Source organism: Mus musculus, chromosome 6 (genome assembly GCF_000001635.26).
Source record: "Mus musculus strain C57BL/6J chromosome 6, GRCm38.p6 C57BL/6J".
Lineage (NCBI taxonomy): Eukaryota > Metazoa > Chordata > Mammalia > Rodentia > Muridae > Mus > Mus musculus.
In genome coordinates, this window is record NC_000072.6 from 91,658,335 (window position 1) to 91,682,258 (window position 23,924).

Genomic DNA, 23,924 nt, shown 5'->3' on the forward strand with positions numbered 1-23,924 from the left:
CTGATGAGTGCAGACCCATATGGCTGGGAGGAGGTGGAACTGACTGGCCTCTGCCAGCTGCAGGACACCTGTTAAGGGACTGTCACATCAGGCAAGTTTCAGATGAGGTAGCCCACAGCCAGCTGGTTCTATTCCTCCATTCCTCTTCTCACCCTAGGGGTCTGCTATTCCCCAACTGGATGTGGTAAGCAGTGGGGGGAGGGGGGGGCGCTGCCTAACCAGGGCCACCACCTCAGCTGCTGCATCCAGCTGTCCCTGGTTAGAGGCTCCATGTCTCTCTTGATTTTATGCCCTGTCTGCCTAAAGTTTCATTGGTCTCTCTCTGCCTCTCCTCTCCTTTTCCCTCTCCCTCTTCCTCTGTCTCTCCTTCTCCCCCCCTCTCTCCTCTCTCCCTGTCTGGCGTCATTTCTGAGATAAACAATACCATTTCAGTGCCTCTTCAGCACCCAGACACTGGAGCATCAGATGTGACATGTACTTCCTGATAAGTGTCTTTGGACTGCAAGGGATGAAGCCACATAGCACTGGGGCCCAAAGACCCTCTTCCTTCTACTTCACACACACACACACACACACACACACACACACACACACACACACACACACACAGAGCCCCAATTGCTAGGTCCAAACATAGCAGCCATGCCCAGAGCTTGCAAGAGACACCGTCATCAAGGACCAAAGGACTCAAACTGAAGTATTAACTTCTGGAAAGGGCTCCTTGAGAACCCAGGAGGCTGATGTGCCTCAGTTTCTCTACTTGTCTCTTCTGCTTCTGTGGTCCGAGAAGCCTTGGATGGGGTGTGGTTGGAGCCTAGTCCCTCCCTGGCATGCATTCAGCCAGTCAGCCCTCAGTGCTTTTCTATACCTGCTAGTTTGAGGTCTGAGAACTCAGGTACCCTTTGGTCCTCTGTTAAAGGGAGGCTTGACAACCAGGTGCAATGTGCCTGGCATTCAACTCTTGGCTCTGCTTTTCTGAGCTATAAAAATGGGGGCAAGCCAGGCCTGGTGGTCCGTACCTAGAATCCTGGCTACTAGGGCTGTGAAACAGGAATACCCCAAATTCAAGATCTGCTTGAGCTACTGAGTGAGTTCAAGGTCAGTCTCAGCAATTAGAAAGAGTTTCAAATTTTTAATTTTAATTGAAAAAAAGAAGGGGACGGGCTGGGGTGGTGACTTCAGCCCCACTGTCACTCTCTAGCTACTTTCCTTTGCAGCCCACTGGCACTTACCAGAACTGACTCTCACACATACACTCAACCAACCCTGTCAGTGTCCCCTGCTGTCTGTGTCCCCTGTCACTGTCCCCTGCTGTCATGACACTTCCCATCCTGATCCTAAACTTTAACCTAGTCCCTCTGGGTAGTACTGCCTTCCTGACCATCCCCCAACCACCACCAAATCAGGGGCAGATTAGAATACTGGGCTAAGCTCAGGCCACATGCACAGTATCACACAGGGGCACCAGGAGCAATGAACAGATAGACTGTTCTGAGTCCTAAAGTAGGGGATGAGCCTAGGGCCACAGACCTTCCCTGTGCTACACCCAAGCTCCTGAATGCACCTATGATCTCTGTGTTCTGCCCTGATTTGCATGTTGGACATCGAACCCCAAATCACACTCTGTGCTGGAGCTACAGCCAAGCTCCTGCACACACCTGCCACCTCTCAGTCTAGGGTGGAGCTGCTGTTTGGCCTCAGCTATCTCCCCCTTGAGGGTGGTTCTGAATAGAAAAACCAGCAAAGGTTAGAAGAAGCCAACCCTTAGCATCCAGGGACACCCATATGTGGCTTTGCTTGGCCCTGCCACTATCCAAGCTAGGACACTTTCTGAGGGGGCCCTAGGTTGGCTCTGTCTGCAGACTCCTGTTTATGCTTAACCAGTGCCTGGTGCCGGAGTAGTGTGTGGGTAGGCAGCTCTCCCAGCAGCAGCTGCCCCTAGCAGGAAGGGCAGGGCCTGTGCCAGGCACAGAGGGTTATTGCCCTGAGGGGTGGGGAAGCTGTGGAAACTCTGAGAGAAACAACTGTTGCTCCCCAGAGATGGGGAGGGAAAGGGGTGGAGAAAGCTGGAGGAGGGGTTTCTTCCTGTGCTGGGTGACATGATATATTTTAGGGCATGAGCTGACAGCTGAATTGTGTAGCCTTGATAATGTGGGCAAAAGCTGCTAGCCTTGAGTCTAAGCTGCAAGGAGGTCTTCAGAGGCCTCTCACGGCTAGGGTTTGGGTTAAACCTTAACCTACATAATGGAAGGAAGATAGTCCCTCCTCCTGAAGCCAAATGTGGGATCAAGGCATACCTACAAAGACCATCCCACCAGCAGGGGGTGTTCTGGGGTGGGGTGGGGGAGGGGAGGAAGGGAGGGAGGGAGAGAGAGAGAGAGAGAGAGAGAGAGAGAGAGAGATTGATTTTCTAGCTGGCTTCCTGCCTATGGTGAGCCTGGCCCTGGATCTTTTAATTCGATTTAGTTAGTTAGTTTAGTTAGTTAGTCAGTTTCATGTAGCCCAGGCTAGCCTCAAGTTCACTATCAAGCTGAGTTTGATCTTGAAGTTCTCATCTTCCTGTCTTCGCCTCTCCAGTGCAAATGTCCCAGGCATGCATCAGCACGTTGGGTTTGCGTGGTGCTGAGGATGGACCCAGGGCTTGGTGCACGCTAGGTAAGAATTCTGCCACCCAAGCCGCATCTCCAGCCCCTCCATGAGTTTTAACTCTCAGATGTTCTGGGTAGGAATGATTAGTCCCACGTTACAAACTGAAGCTTAGAGTTCAGCAGCTCAGGCTGTTCCAATTCATTGTCCAGGGGAGAGCATGGCTTTTTTTTTTTTTTTTTTTTTTAAGAAAAAAGGGTTGTGTGTGCGTGGAGGCGGCCATCTTTTAGTAAGACAGGGCCTCATACTGTACTTCAGGCTGGCTTAGAACTCACTATATAGGCCAGGCTGGCCCACTCATGGCAATCTTCTTGCCCTAGGTGCTGGGATTATAGGCCACCATGCCCAGCTGAAGAAGTGTTCTACATGCCCACTGTGGTCTATATGCTGTGTCCTCATCTGGGATTATCTGGGATTGAGGATGGTTGCTTTTTTTTTTTTTTTAAGATTTACTTTTCTTATTTATGTGTCTGTGGGGGTATATATATATATATATATATATATTCGAGTGTGCATGTGCGTGAGTGTACAGAGGAGGGCTGGGGGAGGGGTCAGATCCCCTGGAGCTGGAGCCACCGACAATTGTGTGTCCCTCAGTACGGGTGCTGGGATCCGAACTCTGGTGTTCTACAACAGTGACAGGTACTCTTAACTGGTGAGCCATGTCTCTAGAACTGAGGGTGTTCTCTGATCTTGAACAATCTCCTGGTCAAGTCAGGTCCCATTCCTGACCATCCCCTAGGGATGAGATGGCTCCCAGGGTCTCTCCTTGTTTATTTTTCATATCATTTAATATAAAGGATGGTGGGATCCATATCACTGGGGACCCGCTTGTGATTTTCTGTTCCTTAGAAGCTGGCTGACTCCCCTCAGGCTTTTAACCTCTCTGAGTCCCATTTTTCTCATCTGTAACAGGAAAACAAAAATCACACCACCTGCGTATAAACTCTATAGAGTAACAAAAATGAGTGAACCGGACCAACACAGATGAATCTTGGGGATGTGCAAAAAGACAGGTTGCAAACGATCATCCATCATGCCCTTCTTCTAGTAAACATGAAGGTTGTAACTCAGTGGTACCACCATGGTTAGCACACGGGTGGCCCTGACCAGTATGAAGTCACACCCAGCAACTGGGAAGCTGAGGCAAGGGGACTGTTATTAGTAAATCTCGTCTGGGCTATATAGCAAGTACGAGGCTAGCCAAGGGCTTATAGCAAGTTCTTATCTCAAACAAAACACTCAGCACAAGAAAACAAAGGAAAAATACTCAAAATACATAAACATGAAAAATACTGACATTTGTCTATATTCTTTGTAGGTAGATATGTATATAAAAATAAATTTAAAAATGAATAGGGTTAGAGTTGAGACACGCCAAACACAGGAGTGGCTCCCTTCGGTGAGGTCATGGAGGGGAAGCTGTCTACAGTCAAGGTCTGCCATGATTTGACCTTCAGTCTCGGTCAGTCCATCCCTACTTGTCCAGCTGCGCTGGCCAATTATGATGGCTGGGGCCAGCACGGTGACCATGAAAAAGTCAACCACAGCTGATCCCAGCAGAGGGCTTTGTGTAGTTGTTTTGTTTGGATTCAGGGTCTCATGTAACCCAGCTGGCCATGACCTAGCTATGTGTCAGAAGATGAGCATGAAATTCTTGCTCCTCCTGCCTCTATCTTCTGAGTGCTGAATTACACGTGTGGGCCACCATACACAGTTCAAGAGGCTGAACACATGGGATCCATGCCTCTGAGCCAATCACTCAGCAGCTGGGTCACATCTCCAGACCTTCAAATAGAGTTCTGTGGGGAAGGGGCGATTGGTCCTTTGTGCCTGGGGAGAGTCATAGGAAGACATCAAGTGTCCTGCCAAAACACTCTCCACCTTATTCCCTTGAGACAAGTCTCACTGAACCTGGAGCTCATCTATTTTTGTGCATTTATTTTTCTGGGTTTTTTTTTCTTGTTTTTTGTTTGTTTGTTTGGTTGGTTTTGGTTTGTCACTGGTTGTGTATCTTGTCTCCCATCCCCACTAGGTTGGTGGCCAGAAAGTGCCAGCAATCCTCTGGCACCACCACCACCCCCATTCCCCACCCTCCCACCCCAGTGCAGGTTACGAGCTTTCTGCACCGGTGCTGAGGATTCAAATTCAACGCCTCATGCATGCACAGCAGTGCTCTACAGCTGTATCCCTGAGGCCCTGTCGTTTTGAAGGAACACTGATATGCCTGCCTCTGGGGTTGCACATATATCTGGGCAACCGCCTTCATGTTGCTATTTTGTTTCCTTGTTTTTAAAAGAATTATATATATATACTGTAGCTGTCTTCAGACACACCAGAAGAGGGTATTATAGATGGTTGTGAGCCACCATGTGGTTGCTGGGAATTGAACTCAGGACCTCTGAAAGAGTAGTCAGTGTTCTTAACCGCTGAGCCATCTCTCCAGCCCACCTATTTTGTTTCCTTACCTGGGAAATGCACATACACATATACACCAACATACGTGGACTATCTCACAGATTCTGGGCAGGGATGCTCTGTGCCTGGCACTCCGAGGGCTCTTCCAGTGACTGACTACAATCGTTCCAAACTTGGGGTGTAGATCAGGTGACTGACTATGTAGGGAGACTGAGACTTGGGGTACGAGAACCCTCATCAGCCATTGCATCTCTTCTTGCCTCTGAAGGAGGGAGGGAGGAGGAGAGAGGGAGGTCAGGCTTGGAGACACTCCACTCCTCAGCAATCCCTGAAAATCCCTCCCGTGGGACTCACAGGCCCCACTAATCGGTCACATGGCTGACCTTGAGCACAGACGCTGATCCACACATGAGTCCAGGCTGCCTCCTCCCAACTTGGGCCGGGGAGGCCTTTGGTCAGTGCTGAAGAGGCTTTTCGTGTTCTGAGAGGCAGGCAGAGGCTACCATGCCTACATCTGTCTGGGCTGGTCATCTGTGGATGTCCACAGCAAAACCTGGGCTAGTCCTGTCTGTGATCTCAACCAGTGCTGTGAGCCCCAAGCCTCAGCTTTCTCATCTGTCTGTCACACGGAGACATGGTGGTATCCTCTGCAGGTGTCCCGTGCATGTTGCTTGGCTAAAACAGAACCACCCTTTATTTTGGTGGTGATTTCTAGGCTCTGTCCTTGACCCAGCACCACAGTGTTTTTGTGGTCAAAAGCTTGTCCCTGGGGCTGGTGAGATGGCTCAGTGGGTAAGAGCACCCGAATGCTCTTCCGAAGGTCCGGAGTTCAAATCCCAGCAACCACATGGTGGCTCACAACCATCTGTAACAAGATCTGACTCCCTCTTCTGTAGTGTCTGAAGACAGCTACAGTGTACTTACATATAATGAATAAATAAATCTTAAAAAAAAAAAAAAAAAAAAAAAAAAAAAAAAAAAAAAGCTTGTCCCTGTTACCCAGTGCTGGGTAGCATCCAGAACAGAGCACAGCACATGACCGATAGCTTTATGTCAATCAGGGGCTAAGGAGAAGGGTGTCTCTGAGGGCTGTGCCATGGGTCTGATTCCTTCATCTGTTATGACTATGTGTGGTGTGATTTGTCCCCACTCCTAGGCCTAAGCTGTTCTGGATATCCAAGCCACCTGTTGCTGAGACCTCTCTGATTTCTCCAGGACTGGGAAACCTTGCCCACCCCCACCCCCACCCCAGGTCCTGCCACCCACCAGCCCTGCAGTCCTGGTTGTGGTGGCTTCTGCTGCTATGATATAAGGAGCCCTCTGACAGCTAGAGTGCTTTTTAGGACCCTTGCAAATGAAGCCACAGGCCTAGTATACCACTTGGCACCCAGGAAGACCAGAGAATGGCCCAGGCTCCTCCCCTGTCCTTGTAATCTGTTGGCCAGGTGATGAAGAGTCTCACACGCCCCGTGTCACTTCCCAGCAAACAGCATGACCCCAGTGACCCAAAGGACATTGCAGAGGATGGTGAGTGACTTTTGAGGATGGATCACAGAGACATCGGAGCCTGTCCTGCTCTCTGGGATGACTTCACTAGGGATGCCAGACACAGTGGGACAGACACTCACAAAGGGGAACTGAGACACCCCACCAAAAGCTAGTGTCCTAGTCCCTAGAGAAAGTATGTCAAGCCTTCAGATGATAGCAGCCTGGACCACGCCCTGATGGTGACCCTATGACAGACTCTTTGACCACCTTTATCCAAATTCCTGACCAGAGCAGAGAGCACATGCTTATGGTTTGACCCACTTTTTCAGGGTGATATGATAGATAGGTAAGCAACGCAGACAATGTGAGCTCACCTACTGCCCAGGGATGGCAGGATTTCAGGTCCACACTGACCCCAGATTGCCAGGGAATGGCCTCTCGTTATACATCCAGGACATGTAGAGGCCTTGCATCCCCTGGATCAAGATGAGGGGGTGTGGCACCTAAGCCCCAGGATGGGGACTTTGTGTTCCCAGGAAGTCAACATAAATGTTCTCAAGGTTTGTTTACCACTCAAAGGCAATGTGAACTGTGCTCCCCGAAGGCAGAGGAGAGAACTGAGCCTCCCTGGTGATTCATAGGTTTTCCAGAACAACGCGCAGTCCTGCCTGGTGTGAGGACCCACCCCAAGGCCCTAGGAAACCAAGAAAGGCAGACAGACCTGGGACTGAATGTTACAGCTTCTTAGAAATTCGCTGACAGATGGGCCCGTCAGCATCTTAACCAACCCATTGCCTTGTCAGAAGTCTGAGTGGATTTAAGGGACTTCTGTTGGCTAGAACGTATCTCCTTATCTTAGAATCTGGGAGTTACTGATGAAGACCCACGAGACTAGAAGGGCTTTATCTGTTTGTGGTTTGCTGGGTGGCTATGCAGAAAACGGGAGCCAGGTACCTCTCATGTCTCAAGATGGCTGCAGCCATGTCAAGCTGCTTCCATACAATACAGTGGTGTTTCAGAAGGCATTGAGAATGTTCTTAGGATTCTTTTTCTTTCTTTGCAGTGATGGGAACACCACCACCCCTGCCCCCGGCACCCCAGGACACTCTACCATTGAGCTATACACCCAGTCTTGGCACACTCTTCATCAGAGGTTGGTGCAAGACTTGCTGGGAAACAGGTTAGAATGTTCTTTTTATCAAAGCATCCAACCAGGAAGCTGTCCCCTTTCCCAGAATTCAGGCACACCCTAGCAGACTAGCCCCTCAGACACACTCTAGCAGGCAAGCCCTCTGGCACACCCTAGCAGGTTAGTCCCTCCCCTCTGTGATCCAGAGCCAGGCACCAGGAAGTGAACCAACTGTGCATCCTGCCCCTGGAAGTACAATTCCAGCTGCTAACATGGACTAAGCTCTTTAGGGCTAGTGCCCCTGTACGCAAGAGCTCAGCACACTTCTGCCACATTGTGTTTTAGCAAGTAACACAGTTTCTCACGGGGCTCCTATATTTGCCCTTGGCCCATGGTGACATTACAGTTCCCCAGTAAGCTCCACATGGTCTTTCTAAGCATGTGTGCGTGGCTGTACACATGAGTGAAGTAGGGCCAGAAGAGACCAGAAGAGGGCATTGGATCCTCTGGAATTGTAGTTACAGGCAGTTCTTAGCTGCTTGTTTTGGGTGCTGGAAACTGAGCCCTTTGCAAGAGCAGTGTACACTTTTAACAGCTGAGACATCTCTCCAACTGTTTGCTTTAAAGCAGAATCTCACTTGGTTATCTAGGCAGGTCTACTACTCACTGTGTAGTCCAGACTAGCCTCAAACTTAAAGCAGCCCTCCTGCCTCAGACTAGGGACTGATGGGAATACAATTTCAAGCCACACCTAGCTTCAAATCTTGGGGTCTGTGTGAGAGTCGGTGTAAGGTTTTGATCAGCAAAGCAACAAGATGCAGTTGATTGATTGGTTGACTGACCATAAAATAAAAATAAGTTATTAAAAATAAAAGCTTAGAGCCGGGCGTGGTGGCGCACGCCTTTAATCCCAGCACTCGGGCGGCAGAGGCAGGAGGATTTCTGAGTTCAAGGCCAACCTGGTCTACAGAGTGAGTTCCAGGACAGCCAGGGCTATACAGAGAAACCCTGTCTAGAAAAACCTAAATAAATAAATAAATAAATAAATAAATAAATAAATAAATAAATAAATAAATATAAAAGCTTAGGTATATAATCATGACTTCTGGAATTCTCAATGTACACTAGGCTAGCCCTGGACTTTTGGTGATCCTTTTATTTCCTGAGGGCTGCTGGGATTCTTATTAACTTGGTTTACATAAAATTGGGAGGGGACCTGCGTAGACTGCAGTCCTAGCACTGGGGAAGCCGAGGATGAAAATGTTCCAAGCCAAAACCAAGTCTTCACTATTATCTGCACCCTGACCTTGGAGCTAATGAGCAGACCACACCCCAGGTGTCTCTCAAAACAGCAGAACCAGCTGGGTGTGGTGGTGCATGCCTTTAATTCCAACACTCAGGAGGCAGATTTCTGAGTTCGAGGCCAGCCTGGTCTACAAAGTGAGTTCCAGGACAGCCAGGGCTACACAGAGAAACCCTGTCTCGAAAAACAAAAAACAACAAACAAAAACCAAAACACCCCAGCAGAACCAGAAACTTGCTTATCCATGGAGTAGACTTGTTACACAGAAACTAACAATTAGACTGCTACAGAACACACACACATACACAAGCATACACATATGCATTCATAAATATACATATACACAATCACACATATGCATCCACTCATGCACACACACATCCATATGCATAAGCACTCATACACATACATATACACAATCATAGACATGCTTCCACATATGCACACATGCATACACACACACAAGCATACACATATACATTCACACACACTGGTATACACAATAACACACATGCACCCACACATACTCGCTCACACACTCACTCTCATGTACACACATACTCCTACCTAAACTAGTCTCTCTATCTTGCGCCCTTCTGCTTAGGAAAAAAAAATCAAACACATTATATAACCCATTCACATGAAGTTCAAAAACAGCCTGGCCAGACTGTGGGAGCAGAAACATATCTGTGACTGCCTCAGTGGAGCCAGGGTTCTCCCAGAAAAAAGTAAGGCACACTTCCACAAGAGAGATGAGAGCCTCAGTCAGAACTCTCCCTGCAAAGAGACACCCAAGAGAGTCGACTAATAAAAAGAGTTGCTTTGGATTATGGTTTCACAGATCTTGACCCATGGCTGTCTGGTGGTACAATCCATCTAGGATGGTATTGGGGCTGGTTCTGGCCAAGGACAAATTTTCCTCCTGGAAAAATAAAAGGGCTGGGGAGAGGCTCAGGGGCTGAGAGTGCTTACCTGGCGCTTAGGGCCAAGAGTTCAGTTTTTAAAGCACCGGAGATGGCTTAGCTGGTAAAAGTGCCAGTCAGGAAGCCTGATGACCCGAGCTCTAGCCCTAGAATTTACGGTGGAAGAAGAGAACTGACTCTGCAATGTTGTCCTTGACGGCATGCAAGAGTAAGCAGCAGGAGTGAGTCAGACAATGGGCTGTGAGCATCCAGGAGAGGCAGCACTGTGTGGTGGCATGCAGGATGCTGGGCAGTGCTTAGGCAGTAGAGGGGATTTGAGTGAGGCTAAAGAAAGAATCCAGTGAGGATTAGGTGGGGTACAAGGACAAGGTTGGATAAGGAGAGAGGCAGAGAGCTGGAAAGGAGGATGCTGTGAGTTTCTAGGTCTACCACCATGTCGGAGCAAGTGATGGGAAGCCACTGAACGGTCTAGGGAGGCAGAGGCTTAGAAGAATGAGATGAAAAAGAACAAGGTGAGGTGGAGCCCACTCAAGGTGGAGACCAAAGCTGATTCATGGTGGTACATGAATCCCAGCATTTGGGAGGTGACGGCATGAGCTACGTAGTGAATCTGAGTCAGCCAGGGTTACAGGAGACCCTGTCTCCAAAAAAAAAAAAAAAGTTAAAATGGAAAAGAAACAGCTATGGCATGGACAGAGACCTGGTTGGTGGCTTAGGGGACTTTTCACAATCATTTTACTAAGAGCAGAAGCACCTTCCATCCCCCTAGCCCCGTGGTCCCTTCAGCATTTCAGGGTACTTCTCAATCCTCAAGCAAAAATCAAATGGACATCAATAAGTAACAGAAAGCACCAAAAAGAAGAAATTGAACTAGGGTTCCTGAGCCATACACAATACCCTCAGGCCTTGCCCAGGCTTAACAGTGTCTGTGACTTCATGTTGGAGGAAACTGTTAATTTGATAGAATCCAGAGTCACCTACTGAGACAAGCCTCCAGGCTTGCCTGTGAGGGGTGCTCTAGATTAGGTTAACTGAGGTAGAAAAACCCACTTGGCCATGGGTGGCACCATTCCTTGGGCTGGTGTCCCAGACCGAATGAAAAGGAGACAGAGCAAGGAGCTGAGCACAGACATTCACCTCTCTCTGCTCCCTGACTGTGGACACAATGTGACCAGCGGCCTCAGGCTCCTGTTGCCATGGTTCCCTCCCATAATGCTTGAGCTGTGAGCCAACCTAAACCCTTTCTTCCTTAAATTGATACGATAAGGATATTTTATCATAGCAACAGGAAAAGTAACAACACAGCCTTTGAAGCCCTTTCCCTGTCTGAGAAGTTGGTACACTGTAGCAATAATGCATCTCCCAGGCCGTGGGACCAGAAAGCTACAGTGTTTCACTTTTTCCTTTTTAGAACTTTAAACTTTCTTTTTTGTTCTGGTGTGTGTGTGTGTGTGTGTGTGTGTGTTAGATTTTTTGCTTTTTGTAGTATAAAAAGAGGTTTATTTGGGACCTAGGAAAAGGGTCTGGAGAGGGAACAGAGGCAGAGAAAGAAAGGAGACAGAGAAAGACAGAAAGAGAAGAGAGAAAGAGAGGAAGCCAGCCTGGGACACAGGGAGAGAGAGAGAGGGAGGAAGGGAAGTAGGGAGGGAGGGGGAGGGGATGGAAAGAGAGGGAGGGAAGGGGGAGAGAAAGAGGGAGTGAGGAAGATGAAGCACATATATATAATTTTTTTGTATTTTTGTATATAAGTTTTTACCTGTTTTACCTGCCTGGGTGGCAATACACCACTGAGGCCCGGAGAAATCCCCTAAACTAGTGTTACACATGGTTATGAGCCCCAAAAGTTGGGTGCTTGGAATCAAAGTCAGAACCTCTGGAAGAATAGTCAGTGCTCTTAACTACTGAGTTGCCTGTCCAGCTGTCAATAGTTGCCTTTATACATGAACCTGTGAGACACGAGATTCCTGAATCCTAACCAGGAGAGATTAACGATGGTAAGTACTGAGCAAACTAAGCAATTCCAATCCACATAATGGGCTATGATATTGGACTATCACCCCACACCCACCCCCACCCTCACCCCCTGCCGCCCTCTCTGCATGGACATGCAGCTGCTCCTGAGGTTGTCCTGGAGATGAACTGTGTCAAAGGCAAACGTGTGGCCAGAGGCAGTGCTAGACCTCAGCTACGGCAAAAACTCACAGGGTCTGAAGAGTGAGCCCTGGACATCTTTAGGGAAGGCTCTAGGGCAGGGCGTGGGCAGCACAGTGGGGCAGCTACAACTCAGAGCTGCACTTTGTGTGGAGAGGCCCTAGCTCTTTCCTACCTCACTGGGGCCTCTGTCCCTAAAGGATCCTCCCTCTGAAGTCAGCTCCGCTCTGACTGAGGCAATGCCTCCAGGTTGTAAGAATCCTCCACAATCTTCTGTGGGCACCGTGCAGATTTAAAGATTTAAAGCAAGACTTAAAACTTCATCTTCAGCCGGGTGTGGTGGCGCACGCCTTTAATCTCAGCACTCGGGAGGCAGAGGCAGGCGGATTTCTGAGTTCGAGGCCAGCCTGGTTTACAAAGTGAGTTCCAGGACAGCCAGGGCTATACAGAGAAACCCTGTCTCGAAAAGCCACACACAACACACACACACACACACACACACACACACACACACACACACACACACACACACACTTCATCTTCCTTAAAAAACAAAAACGAATTTAGGAGCTGGAATGTGGAGCTGTCAGCAGAAGGCTTGCCTAGCATCCAGGAGGTCCTGGGTTCAATCCCCAGCACAGTATAAACCAGGTGTGGTGGTGCACACCTGGAACAGCAGCACTGGGAGGTGGAGGTCGGCCCAGCTGTCACATGAGTTTCAGGTTAGTATTGTTTCAAAAAGCAAACACAAGCCGGGCAGTGGTGGCGCACGCCTTTAATTCTAGCACTTGGGAGGCAGAGACAGGCGGATTTCTGAGTTCGAGGCCAGCCTGGTCTACAAAGTGAGTTCCAGGACAGCCAGGGTTACACAGAGAAACCCTGTCTCGAAAAACCAAAAAAAAAAAAAAAAAAGCAAACACAAAACGCAAAAACAGCATACCTTAGTAGGGTCTCTCTGGGGCTATTTGGAAGGCAAACCTGGATCATTATATGATCATTTAAAAATTGTTTGTTTGTTTGTTTGTTTGTTTGTTCAAGACAAGGTTTCTCTCTGTAGTCCTGGACGTCCTGAAACTCACTATGTAGACCAGGTTGGCCTCGAATTCAGAGACCCACTGGCCTCTACCTCCCGAGTGTTGGCATTAAGAGTGTGGGTCACCACTCTGGGCAAAATATTCTTACTTTAAATCTTCATGGCACTTTCAGAAAATTCTGATAATCTCCAGTCACTGCCTCAAGCTGGTTTACTTCTGTTGGCAGGCAGGTGCTTCTTAAGAAGTCCAGAACAGTAGAGTAGTAGCTAGGCTGAGATTGGGTGTTCTCCCAGCATGCTCTGGGCCTGAAGGACGCGAGTTAGCTTTCATGACGAGGGGACGTTTAAGCCTTACTGAGGAGCTGGAAGAAGGCAAGAAGGAGCAGGCCCTGTGCAACCTCTAGAATGCCAGGCTCTACCCTGTCCAGCATGCACAGACCAGGTGACAAAGCCTGAAGGAACCTATGACAGGTCTGAAACAGCCCTGGACCCCAAACATCAGCTACAAGTTCTTGATCCCAGTCAGAGCCTCTCTACCTGAGTGACCTGGGGTCAGGTGGCCAGGAGTTCACACCTGCCTATGCAGGCCTCTTCCAGTCTTCACAGGCTTCTCTCCCATTTGGTGAGCCTGCAGGCTTACAGCATCTGCCTAACTTAGGCCATTGTGAGGATCTGACTGGGAAGCAGAGGAAAGAGGGTGCTGAGGATGCTCATGCTGGAGTATGAGAGTGGGGCCGTTCCTGCAACCTCAGGCCCTGCCTTCTTGCCCATCTGATTATCTAAACAGCCCCAGAGTACAGAAGTATACCTGTTCTAGGCAAGCACTCTACCAATTGATCTACATTCCCAGCCCCTAAATTGTTTTTGTTTTTAAAGGGTTTTTTTGTTTGTTTGTTTGGTTGGTTGGTTGGTTTTGGTTTTTGGATTTTTTGTTGTTGTTGTTGTTGTTGTTGTTTCTTTGTTTCTTTGTTTGGTTTTTTGAGACAGGATCTCTCAATGGCAGCCCTGATTATCCTGGTACTCACAAAGATCTACCTGCCTCTGCTTCCCTCTGCTGAAATTAAAGGTGTGCACCACGACACCCAGTCTTAAAGATTTATTTTTATTTTTTTACTTGTGTGTATGAGAGTGCCTACGGGGGAGGGGGTGTTCAGATCTTCTGAAGCTAGCTGCCCAAAGTGGGTGTTGGGAACCGAACCAAACTGGGGTCTTTAAGAGTCTCTTCTCTCTCTGTTTCTCTCTGTGTTTCTCTCTCTCTCTGTTTCTCTCTCTCTGTTTCTCTCTCTCTCCCCGCCTCTCTTAAATATTTATTTATATGAGTACACTGTAGCTGTCTTCAGACACACCAGAAGAGAGCATCAGATCCCATTACAGATGGTTGTGAGCCACCGTGTGGTTTCTGGGAATTGAACTCAGGACTTCTGGAAGAGCAGTCAGTGCTCTCAATCGCTGAGCCATTTCCCTCAGCCCCTCCTTAGATTAGTTATTTTTACATTTTAGTTTTTCAGAGCATTTTGAGGGACAGGAAAATGGGCTAGGGATGTAGGGAATTCTTGGTTGGATCCCTGTCACTGCCTGAACTGGGGCATGGCAGTGGTGCATACCTGTAACCCCACCCCCATTCAGGAGGTGGAGGCAAGAGGCTCAGAAATTCAAAGTCATCCTTGGCTACATAAGTAGCTGGAGGCTAGCCTGGGCTATAGGGAGAATTCCCCCCAAAACAAGAAGGGAATGCGCTCACAGGGACTGACACAGAAGATGACCAGATGATGACACAGATAGACAGGGAGATGCCACACAGAGGTAGAGGCAGAAGAGAGGACAGAGGCACAGGCCAGGAAGGCCAAGGGACGGTGGCAGCCAGTTTAAACTTAGACACACAGGCATTGCTGAGAGTCCCGCAGAAGTGGTCTACAACTGGGATTGTAGCCTCCAGAGGGGCAGAACAAATTCCTGAGGTTACAGCCGCCTGGGGGACTGCAGGGCCTCACAGATTATCTCCACTGATCTTCTTTTCCAAAGACACGTTCACACCTCTTGCACACATCTTGTTTAAAAGTAAGATCCCCATAAAAATGAAGACCATGGAAAGCAACCCACCTAGCTGGATGCAGTCACCGGATGGCTCCTCTCTGGGGGTGGCATTATTGGAAATGGAGATGGGAGCTGGAGATATTTGCTTAGCAGGTGAGGAGAGACCCTGGGTGCAAATAAATAAAAGTAAATAAAGGCACAGAATGGAATAGGTAGCAAAGGGTGTCGACATGAGGTACCTAGCTCCAGTAGCTTCTAATTGAAAAGAGAAAAACTTCCTTATTAGCTGGAATTAATTCTAGTGATTAGAGTACCCATGGACCCCCCACCCAACTTTGTCATTACATCTCAAGAAATTCAGACCCAGGAAGGTTGGGTGATCTGTCCTCATGTTACAGCACAATTAGAACAGCTCTTCCGTGCTTTCCTTGTGCATTGGTGGCTGGACACACAGAATATGGGTCATAAATTCCAAAGGCCAAACTAACAGATTGCTCTGAGTGTTCTAACCAGTGGTGGTGGAGGCTGGGTGGGTTGCAAAATGGGGACATTTCTGCCAGGCGTGGTGCTTGGGCAGAAGACCTTAGCCTAAGGGATACCTTCAGATTTTCATCTTTGTCTGGCTGGACCACTTGCGAGAAAACCAATGTCTGTGCAGGGAGCCATCCATGCATTGATCACATATCCAGTGATCAGTCCAGAGCTTACCCAGTTACCCTGCATCCCTGTCTGGTCTGTACAGTGTTGGGGTGGTATATGTCATGTGTCACTCCCATTTCTGCACCACTGATACATGAAGGCCCCTCTATGTGTGGGATAAAAGCAGAACTCGCAGCCTTTCTACACACAGGCAGAAAATAATAGGCTTAAAGGCTCTCAGTAGGTGCGGACGGAGGTTGGTGGCAGAGTCCTTGCTGCCTAGCTCACCAAAGGCCCAGGCTCCATTCCCGGGATGGGGTGGTGGAGGAGGACAGACCCCAACTGGTTATAAATAGCATTAAAACTTGACTAAGGCAGGAGAAAGAGCAGATATAAGTCACTCCTGGGGACTACTGCCACCAGGAATGCATTAGCTCCGTCCTAGGTGACCTTTTATTCTTGCCTCTTCTTCTCCCCAACTTTTCTCCTTACACCATCTTCCTTTTCTTATTAACTGGGTCTCATGTATCCCAGGCATGTTTCGAACTTACTATGTAGCTGATGCTGACTTAGAACATCTGAGTCCTTGGTCTCTCCCACCATTGGGATTAAACACATACACACTAAGCATCAAACCTCCCATCCCCCACCCCTCATCTCACTGTCGTCCCCTGGGGTCTTTGTTCATTACTACTAGTTTTGCCCTCATGACAAAAATATCCAAGAGTGACAGCAATAATTCTGAGCATTGATCTTATGCAGACCCGGGCCTTCACAGTGATCTCATCTGAGGTTCTGCAGCCAACTTCATTTGCAAACGAGTGCTCAGAGGCTTAGCCTGAGGCTGGTCTCTTGTCTAAGGTAACAGCTGACAAGGGACAGGATCCAAGACTTACAGCTGTCTGTGAGTTCAGAGCCCACATCTGCCTCAAGCCAGAGGGTCCTTATCAGTCTTGCTATGCGTCTTAGCATAAATAACTCACCCTTGCAGAGTCTGTTTCCTTTGGGAAGTAGTGTTGGGGGTGTGCCTGGGGTCACTTAAGAGTTGAGGGGCTCTGGGATTGTAGCAGTGAAAGTTGGCCCACTTCACCCAGGCTCAGATGACAGTCCCAATGGCCTGAGTACCCAATCAGGGAGGCCTTGGATCAGGCCATAAGTGGGCACAAGGAGGAAAGCAGCCTCCCTCGCTTTGTTTATTGTCTGGAGGCTAGGAATATTTTGAATTGTTGTGTTTAGGAAGGGAGGGGAAATACCCAAATATAAGAAGGCAGCCTCAGAGAGGCTCCAGCAAGAATGTGGAGGAATTAGGCAGAGGAAGTGGGCCTGCCTGGGTATGTCTGGGCAGCTATGATGTTACAGGGTGCCCAGCGTCCGTGGGCTAAGACTTCTGAGTCCTGATGAGCCATTCACATCATTTGGAAAGCTTATTTAACAATGAAGCAAACCAAACATGGTGGTTCGTACCTGTAATCCCAGCACCTGGGGCGGGGGCAGTGGGGGAGGATTGCTCTGGGTTTGAGGTTAGCCTGGGTTGTATGAGATCTTGTCTAAAATGTTTCACCTTCATTAAACTGGAATTTCTGGTGAGGAGCAAGCATCAGCATTTCTTTTTCTCTATTTTTATTTGTTTATTTGTATATGTCTTGCTTTTTTTGCTGTTGTTGTTTTTTGGTTTTTTTGAGAAAGGGTTTCTCTGTGTAGTCCTGGCTCTCTTGGAACTCACTCCTTTGACCAGGCTGGCTTTGAACTCAGAAATCCGCCTGCCTCTGCCTCCTAAGTGCTGGGATTAAAGGTGTGCACTACCATGCCTGGTGTATATCTTCCTTTTTTGAAACACACTTTCTTTTTGTAGTCCTAACTATCCTGGAACTCTCAATTTTTTTCTTTTTGTTTGTCTTTGTTTTTTTGGTTTTTTTTTTGTTTTTGTTTTTGTTTTTGTTTTTGTTTTTCTGAGACAGGGTTTCTCTGTATAGCCCTGGCTGTCCTGGAACTCACTCTGTAGACCAGGCTGGCCTCAAACTCAGAAATCCACCTGCCTCTGCCTCCCAAGTGCTGGGATTAAAGGCATACGCCACCACTGTCCAGCATCCTGAAACTCTCTATGTAGACCAGGCTGGCCTTGAACTTGTTGAGATCCTCCTGACTCTGCCTCTCAAGTGCTGGGATTAAAGATGTGTGCCACCACGTCTAGTTAGCACCAGGCTTTCTTCTGTGGTTCTGAGGATGGTATCCAAGCACCCTGCCATTGCACTCGATCCTAACCCTGTGTCAGGGTTTCTTAAACTATCCAAGTGGTACTGCTGTGAGCCGATGTGGCTAAGAGCACCTGCCCAGGGCCTGGAGAGATTGGGGGCGGGTGGGGGGGAATTAAGAGTACTTGTTGCTCTTACAGAGGACCTGGATTTGATTTCTAGCACCCACACTGTGCCTCACAACCTCCTATAAGTCCAGTTTCAGGGGACCTCGTGCCCTCTTTAGCACCAAGTACATACATGGTGCAAATATATGTATATAGACAAAATACTCATAAATTAAGACAGACAGACAGATAAGCAGGCAGGCAGAATCAGTCTAACTCCCAGAGCAGTGGCTCTCAAACTTGAGCAGTGAGGAACCCCTGAAGAGTTTCAGTAGTGGGATCAGCCCCTCCACATCCACCCTAGTTTCAGGCTCAGGATGTTTGGGTGGAGCCTGATACTCTCTACTTTGCATCCCAGTGGCTTGGGGCCTCTGAGTATCCCTTTCTGCACCCCTGAATCCAAGTGGCCTGAGAAGCCACTTGGAATGGGTCTGTGTTCCTGTTCCCCAAGATAGAGAGGAAATAAGAAATCTTTCCCTACCCCAAACTGATTTGATCCAATCTCCACAGTAATAATCCTAGAGAGTAATTGACACCTTTTCAATTTCAGCTCATGAGAAGGGTGTGAGACTAGGCCACCTTGGGTAATGGAGCTTGCCACATATAGAGAAAGTGAGGCCTCTGAAGATCTGCTCAGGACATGAATTCAGCGGCCTGCAAGGAAGATAAGGGGGATGGGGAGAGGTGTTCTGTGGACAGACTTGTATGTATAGTGCTGAAGACTGGCCCCTTCCTTGCAGAACACAAATGGGGCAGTTTGTGTGGCACAGCTGCAGGCACGGTATCTCCATCCAAAGAGCAGTGTGGGCCGGTCCTGCTGCAGGCTCCGGGATACTGCGCTGCATCCACAGACTAGCCCTGTCCACACGGAATAGGCAGTAGAATGGTGGGAACATATAAAAACAGGCCAGTGGGCAAAGGATAGGAAATCATCACCTGGGTATTCAAGGTAGACTGAAAAGAAGACAGGGCACAGGCTGGGACCTGGGAGACTCAAGACTATGGGCAGGGGGCTATCTGAAAAGCCAGGTAGGAGACCAAAGAGCTGAGACCTAAGGGTGTTAGTTAGCCAGGGCCAAAGGAGTCATCTGAGAAGGGTTGAGGGGAAATACCCTGCATAGAGAGCCATGATAGAAAGGCTCTGAAGCAGAGGAGTTCCAGGAGTCCTGAGCGCCCGGGAAGAGGAAGGAAGGAGTGTGTGTGTGTGTGTGTGTGTGTGTGTGTGTGTGTGTGTGTGTGTGTGTGTGTGTGAAAAAGTTAAAATCTTTTCTATCCTTCTACTTTTATGTGGGCGTCAGGGATCGAACCCAGGCCTTTAGGCTTCATGGCACCCCTTCCCTCTATAAATGTTTGAATATAGTGGTGATGAGGTGGTGATTTTTGTAACCTCACCATCTTCTCTTAAACACCGTAAGCCAGCTCTAGATGAGCCGATGAGCCGTGGGAGGTCTCCCTGCAGGGCACTTGCCTAGCCTGTGCCAGACCTTGGTTCTAGGAGGCATTGCCAGCAAATAATAACTGTAATAACATGATACACTATAAATGCTGCATTAACAGTTATTCTACCAGTTTTAGAGAATAATAACAAGGACATTTTCTGTATATGTTCAATAGCATTTTTCCTTGCTACTAAGTCTAGTTTATATAGTGTTGGGGACTGAGCCCAGGGTTTTTTGAGTTTTGGGCAAGCACTCTATCTACTAAACTACATTCCCAGGCCAAGGTAGTCCTTTTTTCTTTGCTTAACATTTGTTTTTAAGGATTTAAAAGAAATGTATGCATATATATGTGTGTCTGTGAGTGGGTATGTGCTTGGTGCTAGGGAGGCCAGAAGAGGGTACCAGGATACCTGGAGGTAGTTACAGATCCACGTGAGTCCCTAGATGTGGGCATGGGAGCTGAACTCTGGTTCTCTGCAAGAGCAATATTCTCTCTTAACCATGGAAACATCTCTCCAGCCCCTTGGCTAAATATTGTGATCCATAGCTGGCTGAGAGAAAGAATAGGGTGGGAGTAGGGACTACAGAATCAAAGACCTGGGTACTGACCCCTGCAAAAAGTATTCAGATGTCCATACATAGACTCTTGTGTGTCCTTGTCGGGTCAGGCTGTAGAACCCATCCTTCCCAGGGTTCTCCAGGGGCTTTGCCTCTCCCTTCCCCTCAGGTAGCCCTGGCTCTCCAATTCTGTCTTGATTTTTCCATATAAATGAAACCACAGGGAGTCTGGCTTCTTTCACCCAGAGTGTTCAGAGCTCCCTCGTGGTTCTGCGCATCCCAGGAGTCCTTTTGCTAGAGCTGCAATCACTCAGTTTCTATTTTCCTGTTGATACAACCAGGCTGTTTCCATTTTTAGCTGCCATGAATTGTGCAGCCATTCATTCTTGCACAAGGGGGTAGAATTCCACACGGCAATACCTGGGCGTGGGGTTGTTAGTTCAGAGGCCAAATGTTCAGCCTGACTAGAAATTTCTAACCTTATCTAGAACTGCCAAGCTGTTTTCTACGGCGGTGGTGCCCTCCTATGTTCTTCGCGGGGAGTGGCGATGGGCTAGGGTAGGAGAAGACCAGAAAGAAGGAGGCTCCTGCAGTCACCCCCAGGGAGCTGGCTTGGCCACGCAGCAGTGTGCGCTTGCTTGCTGGTTTCCCTACAGTTTTGCCTCTATCCTCGATGCATTCCCTCCCTGACTCTGGAGCAGTCTGCTCCCTCGGAGAGAGGAGGAAGTGGGGCTCGGGGACTTACCTCCCCAAGACCACATCCGGCAATGGGTTCCCATGATCCTCTGCGCTGGCCGCATGCTGGGCATTGCTAGGGAGCCAGCCTCTTGGGTGCTTCCTGCTTGGGGCTCCAGCTTTGGCTGAGTCTCAGGCTGCAGCTGGCTAGTGGGCAACATGCATTGGGTGGGGGAAGAAACTGTGAGAGAAGGCTCAGAAGTAGAAAGGCCCCAGGCACCCGGGGCATATGGGTAGGAGGAGCACTTCCACATGCCCAGTGGTGGACTGTGCCAGAGACCCTATTCATCGCTTCCCATGAATCATCTCCACTGGATCCACACGGCGGGGGTGGGGTGGGTGCACACTGGTGTTTTGTTTAGTCTGCCTGTATAGATTAGGACAATGAAGTACAAAGTTGTTGTGTTCTTCATTGTAGGTCACACAGCCCAAGGATAGATGAATCTAGGATTTGCAAGCAGGCAAGAGGAAGATTCCTGAGAGCCAGGGTATTCTGATCAGGTTTTATGATGTGACCACTGGTACATTGCTGGGCATATGAACATACTGAAGAAGTATCTCTAGGACACAGTGATGTGACTGAGAAGAGGACCACCCACACACGGCCTAATAGCCCTGTTTGTCTCTTCAGGGTTATACTGGGGCATGGTACTCTGAATTCTATGAGGCTGGCCAAGAAGATCCTCGATCCTTTGCAGAGTTGGTGCCAAGTGGACTTCCAAAGCTAGCCAGATGGCCCAGCATGTGCTGTGCCTCCCTCGGCATTGTGGCTACTCTTGGTGACCTGACAGATAGGGCAGGAGATTCTCTGGCAGGGTCGGGAGGTTTTGTTCAAAGCCCTGATCGATTTGATGTCACTACTGAGAGCTGCTGAATAATGTAGTCTCAGTGGCATTTTACAAATCCCATTCACTGCACGCAGTAATAGCCACGGACCAAAAGCCTGGAACCTGGGCATTACCCTGCACACGTTCCCCAGGAGCTCTGCCTGGACATTGATTTCTCATTTCTGAAATGAGAAATTAGTCCCATTGGAATGTCAGCCAATATTGGCTCGTGGAAGGAACTTCTGCCTGCCTTTCCTTGAAGGACCTTCTAAGTGCCAATGGTTTTGGTGCCCTGTGTGCCCAACAGTTCTCTCTGAATCTTCCAGCTCCCATCTCTGGCCTGGGTCTCAGCTAAGCCTCCTTCAGGACCAGCTAGTGACATGGAGACATTTACAAACCAAGGAGTGCTATGATATCTCTCTGGAGGGGTCTCGTTCCACCGTGGGAGCGTACTCTTCAGTGCTAGATATTTGTGGCTGAGCAAGGGGCTCATTCTGACAATTTTCAAGAGAACCCAAAATTTCCTCTTTTAAACTTTTTTTTACATTCATTCATTCATTCGTTCGTTCACTAATGTGCACGTGGGTACCACAATGTATGTAGAGGTCAGAGTTGGCTCTCTCCTTCTATCATACAGGTTCTGCAGCTCAGGTTGGATCTCCTTTGCAGAAATTACCTTTGCCTGCTGAGCCATCCTTGCTGGCCCTCCTTGGTTTGTTTTTGAGACAGGATGTTATTAAACTTCAGCCAACCCTCCTGCCCCAGCCTTTAAATACTCTCTCTGTGTGTCTGTCTCTTTGTCTGTCTATCTTGACTGTCTGCCTGCCTGCCTGCCTGCCTGCCTCTCTGTCTCTGTGTTTGTCTCTCTGTTTCTCTGTCTCTGTCTGTCTGTCTGCTGCCCCCCCCCCCCCTGTGTGTGTGTGTGTGTGTGTGTGTGTGCGCGTGTGCGTTTGTGTGTGTGTATGTAGGTATGTACATTCAGGTGTTCTCAGAGTCCAGAAGAAAGCATCAGATCCCTTGAGGCTGGAATTAAAAGGTGACTGTGAGCTGCTTGCTGTGGGTCCTGGGAACTAAACTCTGGCCTTCTGCATGAGCAATTGGAGCTCTGTTGTTCTATCTCACTGGCCCCCTACTTATTTTATTTTATTTTATTTTTAAATTGTTTGACACAGAGTCTTGTGTAGCCAAGACTGGTCTCATACTCTCTGTCTCCAAGGCTGGACTTGAACTCCACATCCTCTATCTCCTAGATGCTTGGATTACAGGTATGTGCCATTGTGTTTGAGCAAATTATTTGAGACAGGCTCTTACTATGTAGTCCTGGCTACTCCGAAATTCACTGTCACCAGGATGACCTTAAGTTCACAGAGATTCACCTTCCTCTGCCCTCTAGGTTTAAAGGTGAATACTACCATGCCCAGATCAAAATAACAGTAATAAGAATATCATTATTATATAGTATTATTTTATAATTATATTATAACATATAATTATAACAATTATTATATAACACTATTAATAATGATTATTATCTATTTTTGTTTTTTGAAACAAGGTTTCTCTGTGTAGTCCTGGAATTGCTCTCTAGACCAGGCTAGCCTGGAACTCAAGAGATCTACCTGCCTCTACCTCCCAAGTGGATTAAAGGAATGCACTACCACCCAACAGCCTGAAATTATTTTTTTTTAAAGAGACTCAGTGTCTCTATGTTGTCAGGCCACCTCTAGACTCCTAGGCTAGGCAATCTTGCCTAAGCAGCTGAGCAGGTGAGGGTACATGCATTCATATATCAATTTTGATTCCTGGCAATGAACTCAAATCACGATGGATGGAGCCCACCACAGGCCAAGCAGCAGAACATCTGGGGCTGGATTCAGTTCAGGCTGCCCTGCTTGAGACTTCTGACCGCTCTGACAGTCCATGGCCTCTCACATGTTAAGTTCATACTCCATGCCTGACTGATCTGCTGCACCCACAGCCTGGGGCTGGGTTCTTCCAAAGCTCCCCTGGAAACAAACAGATGGTCTAGGTTTAGATTCCAGCCCTGTGACTCACTGGCCAAGCGTCCCCCAGGCCAGCTATTTTCTCTGTGGCTCAGTTTTCCCTTCTGTAAAGTGGGAGAACTAGCAGTGCTGAGCTCCCAGGGATGCTCTGGGGAGGGGCGGGTTGGCCTTGTTTACATGAAGTGAATTCTACCAGCCGGGAAAATGCTGAAGAAAGGAAACTAACTAAATAAATATAG

At 48.4% G+C, this 23,924-nt stretch overlaps 2 long non-coding RNA genes across 2 annotated transcripts; one reads left to right on the plus strand and one right to left on the minus strand.

The window, feature by feature from the left end:
- The first annotated feature begins 2,402 nt into the window (after nucleotides 1-2,402).
- On the plus strand, nucleotides 2,403-22,415 carry Gm40387. The gene is made up of 3 exons (XR_869270.2): nucleotides 2,403-2,655; nucleotides 7,616-7,732; nucleotides 21,274-22,415. It is a non-coding gene; the product is annotated as a predicted gene, 40387 (long non-coding RNA).
- Gm30628 lies at nucleotides 5,133-21,358 on the minus strand. Its single transcript, XR_377873.3, has 3 exons — nucleotides 20,866-21,358; nucleotides 15,192-15,291; nucleotides 5,133-5,326 (listed from the first exon to the last, which is right to left on the minus strand). It is a non-coding gene; the product is annotated as a predicted gene, 30628 (long non-coding RNA).
- Nucleotides 22,416-23,924: the final 1,509 nt, after the last annotated feature.